The sequence below is a fragment of the Talpa europaea genome (genome assembly GCF_964194135.1).
Source record: "Talpa europaea genome assembly, chromosome: 8".
Lineage (NCBI taxonomy): Eukaryota > Metazoa > Chordata > Mammalia > Eulipotyphla > Talpidae > Talpa > Talpa europaea.
In genome coordinates this window covers 94453010-94458153 of record NC_140075.1, presented here as the reverse complement: position 1 = coordinate 94458153, position 5144 = coordinate 94453010, and positions in this window count along the sequence as shown.

Sequence of the window (5144 nt, the reverse complement as noted above, 5' to 3'; positions counted from 1 at the left end):
TGTGCTTATATACCAACATCAGGAAACAGAAGGAGTGGAGGTACAATGAGCAGATATAGAGAAAATTAAAAAAAAAATTCAGTTGCCTATGTATTCATTAATTAGCAATTAGAATCCAGCAAATTCTATCAACATCTATGATATGCTGGGCACTGCACTGGGATCTGAATATACATCTGAAGAGAACCGATGAGTTTCCTGCCCTCATACAGCTTATTCTCCTTGGGGAGACAGTGAGCAAGTAAAAAAAAAATAAAGATGTTGGGAGATGAAAGTTACAAAGACTCTAGCTAATGAAAAAGGCCTGGATAGTGAGACTGGCAATTCTAATTAATTAGGATGATTAGGAAAGTCCTCTCAGGAGGTCTCTCCTCAAATGTCCTTCTTCTTCCAAACTATTATTTTCTGTTTTCTTAATTAAGGGCATCATTACCTTTTCTGTCATGGAGAGCTCTCAAGTTCTTTTTGTAAGTAGGTATCAAAACTATACTAAACTGAAACATCTCCTGATCATTCACCAAAGATTGAAGCTCAATGCTTGGTTGGTGGAGTAGTAGATTATCTGATCCATGACAGTTGTTCATCTCCTGCTCTCTTGCTTGGACTTTCCAAAACTACTTCAAAAAACAGTGGCTCTACATCATTAGATTTCACTTTTCATCCACCAGAAATGATAAAATTCCAAGAAGGGAACAAGGCCTCAGGATGTAATTCTACTTATATATTCAAAATATCACCCTTTTCAGAAACTCAATGCCAGTTAAAAGAAGTCTTTAACTGCAAGCAGCAGCTCCTCTCTATGTATTTCTACCTCAGCCTTTCTTCAGATTCTTTTTTCCACCAGCTCAAGCTAAAGCTAACTAATGAACATGTTTCATTGTTGTCCTAGCAAGGGCATTGAGATGCAGAGACCACTTCTGCCTGATTTCCTACAAACAAAGATCAGCAGCCATCTGGATTAGGGTGTCACAGCAGGGCTCACCTTTCATTTTCCAGAACAGCCATGATTTCTTTTTTTTTTTTTTTTTTTAATAGCGGCATGCTTTATTTATTGTTTGCTGGTTTGTTTGTTTGTTTTGTTTATACATGCACTGGGTACAGTCAGAAGTGCGGGAGGGTGAGAGAATTCACCAGAGCCAGAGCGGGGAGCAGAGCAGGCAGAAGGACCGAAATACACTGCTGAGGGGAGCAGCGGGCGGCAGGAGAGGTCTGCGCGCCATGTGGGACCCTCCTCTGGTGGCCGGGGAGCAGCCGGGGATCGAACCGGCGCCGCAGAGGCCGCGCGCAGTTTCGCAACCCAGCGCTCAACCGCTGCGCCACTGGGGAGGCCCAACAGCCATGATTTCTTAAACTGTTGTCCCTCCCAGCTCAGACACTCTCACATTAGTTCACATGTCCCCTCTTAAGATCTCAGAGCAACAACTTTGGTACACTGAATTCCCATAAAAGGGGAAGAAGAAAAAAGGAAAGCTTGGAAAGAGAAGTAATTAGAGTAGGAAGTGAGAGAGAAAGGAAGAGAGAAAGGAAAATGGAAGGAGAGAGTATGATGACTCAGTACACAGTCTCTTCTCTATGGTCCATCACTTCTTACCTTAACTCAGGGCCAAGCCACAGTCCTTGCATGAAGACAAAGCTTTAATTCACTTCAGTAGGGCTTCCTCCTTTTCATGATGCAGTCTTTCATGAAAGAAACAAAAACAGAGGAAGTGTATACAAAAGAAGAAAATGTCACTAATCTTTACCCTTATTTTGTATGTGGTTTCAAGGCTTTAGGAAGAGTTTAACTAAATTAGCTGGGTGAAGTGGCGGGGCGGGGGCTGGGGGCTGCTGTCAGCATTTGGGATGAGCAGTTATCAAGGATCATAATCATGGTCTTTTGTTGAGTGGAACCAGACGGTTTCGAGTACATAGCTCATAGTTGGCCTGAAACTACCAACCAGTGAAATTCTGGGTTCTCTAGCCTTTGAGGATATTTGATAATGCAACAAGAAAGTAATGGAAGGTTGTGAGAAGCTTTATATGTAATATTCTTATAAAAAAATTGGAGCAGCCTATACAACTCTCTAGTATTTCATACTAAGTTGTGGTTACAGTCATTGTGACAAGCATTTTTCCTCTCCGTAAAACTCTGACTTAAATGACCTTTCAGGAATACCTGAACCAGGGGGAACACAACCATAATCACTATCTGAATTCAAGTGCTATAAACAGTGTGGAAACTGGTATGGGGGAATATAGTGAATTCTGTAGTCAGACACATCTCGGTTCATATTTACACTTTGCAAACCTGCTTACTTCACATCTGTGAGCTCATTATCCTCATGTATAAAAAGTGGATGAGATAACGCACCCCAATGCAGTGTTGGATGTTCAAACACAGTGATGTACAGAAAGCAGTGAGCACCATGGTGGTCTAGCAGTGAGCACCTAAACAGTACCTGTATCAGCCTTATCACATCGCCTTGAGTCGAAAAGTATAATCTACCCAGCATTTGCCGGGCTAGGTTCCCTCTTGATCCCTGCTAGCTTGATAACAATTTCCCAAATTATATTCATGCTAAGAAACATATTTTTCCTCAGTTTAACAACTCTGGAGGTGGAACATGCCTTGTGATCACTCTCTGCTATTGGGCAACCACAACATGATTGTCACGGGCATGAACATCGTATAATTGTTCCTATTAAATTATATACATTGATAATACTACAGGTATTGCATTTAATTGCCATTTAAAATGTGTCCCTCATGGGTACCTGAAAATCATTTGTTGATGCCATTTAAAAATTTCCAGTATGAAACTTGCCAAATACATGTCAGAGACTTGGAAGTAGAGACTAGCGTGGAACACTCCTTTAAGAAATGCACAAGGATGACAGCACAGATGATAACAGATAATATGTGGAAAAACTCTAAGAAAGCATTGACTATCTAACCAGCAGGATCCCCGCCTTGCTCCCCATAGTCCTTTAATGGCCTATCTTAATAGTTGATGGATCTTAGATTTGGTGAAATGCAATAGTCAACTCTTGTATCATTAAAAAAAAAAAAAAAACAACACTCTGAGAAAAGGACAACACTCACATTCCAGAGGGTATGTCTAGTGTTTACTGGTGGATGCTAATGTATAGATGTCCCGTGACCACTGGACTAAGGAATGCTCATTTTTAGCACAGACATTTATATGGCCTCTAGAATTGCTTGGTTACAAGCCCAGTGCCTCCAGAAAGCCATCAGCAGATGGTCTCCCAGGGGAGCAGGAATAGCTGTGGATTTAGGGTTTACAGAGCATGGAGAGGTCGCCTGGAGAGGGGGAAATGGGAGGAAGGGCAGGGCTTCCGTGCATTTGGAGCCATGCCCGGGCCTTGCCTTTCTTGTCTGCTTTGAATTCTGTAACAAAGGAGAGGTCAGCTAAGAAGCAGAAAATGAAATCGAATCTTTATTATCTTCTTTGATGTGATTTTTTTTTTGTTACTAAATCTGGGATTATTTTGACACTTTTGAATTATGTACATAGATAGTAAATGCTTGAATGTTAACTAGTTATGTTGCTACTGTTATTTGAGATGGTCAATCTGTGCACCACAACCTCATCGCCCTATACCAGCCTTTACACTTATCCTGGTTAATTAAGGCTGCACTGTTCTTAAGACATATGAATTGCTCTATGAAACCCATTTTGGCTGCACACTCACCACCATGCATTTTGTCAGTGGTCTAAGAGCAGGATCAGTTGTTAAGTGAACTATTTACGATATATGAACTATTTATTTGGAGACTGTATTAAATTTTTGGTGTACAAAAGGTATATAAAGTTTGATCTCTCTAGTTTTACATAAATATGTGTACACATTATATAAAATTTTCCTATAACAGTAAATACTTTTAAAAACAGCAGTTACCAGTAAGGGTGTGGCATTGTTTGGAATGTCACAATCTCTGGTGAGACGTACCAAAATGAATTGTGCCCAGTGATTAAACTGATGTTTGAGAAATGATCTTCTCTTAAAAAGCAGTAGGTGATTCAAGGCACTCTGATAGGAACTTTGTGCTCTGCTCTGCTACCTTGTTGGGGGGATTGTAGAAGAGCAGCTAGACAACTCACAGCACCCATTCCTCTACCCAGTGAACAACACTTACACTGAGATACTGCTATTAATTGTGATGATTCAAAACAATTCTAATTTGTGCGGGCTGGACTTTTATTGATAATTTGGCTTTCCTAATAATTTTACACATGGACCAGTTTTTAGTATAGCTTTAATTAGATTTCATTTATGTACTATCACCTTACTCATTTAAAGGGCACAGTTCAATGATTCTAGTATATTTGCAGGGTTTGTGCATTTCTTAATGGAGTGTTCCACACTAGTCTCCACTTCTAAGTCTCTGTTATATATTGGACATTACCATGATATAACTTTGGGACATTTTTATTCTTATCCATAGATACATGGAGATAATAACATGAATAGTGCATATATGTCCTTGTGATCATTGTATGTCAAAAAATGACATGACCATGACCTTTATGATATGATATTAGGGGAGGAAGGTTATTGCAAGTGAAATTTGCAATAATGTTATTAATATTAATAAATGGAACATTTGTACATTCTATGTGATTTTTTAAATAAAGCAAGTCTTAATTTATATAAATTCTATATGAAAATTCATACTACCTTGCTTTATTATCATTATATATGCAGTAGAGGTCTATAATGTAGAACTCATAAATAAAAAGTAACTTTTCATATTAAAAATAGATTACTCATATTATGGGACCATGAATGTATAATATAAAAGTATAATATATGTTAAATGAAGTGTGAATTAAAACCAGAGAAGAAAAGCAGAGATGCTGTAGTTTATCATGGGAAGACAAAACTTCATTTTGCACACAGAAACTTTTTTTATAATTTGTTCTACCAGTATTGCATATTCATTTTCACAATCCTGGTTTGTTTTACCATTAATATAGGCCCTCACTTTTAATTAAGCAAGAAAGATACAGAGCAATTTGACAGGCTTTAACCGCATGCAGAACAAGGAGACCATAAAGGAATCTAATTATTTGAGATCCCCACTTACCACTAGCAAATTCTTTATATATTTTTTTAAAAATTAGTGCTTCTCCCCCTTCTCA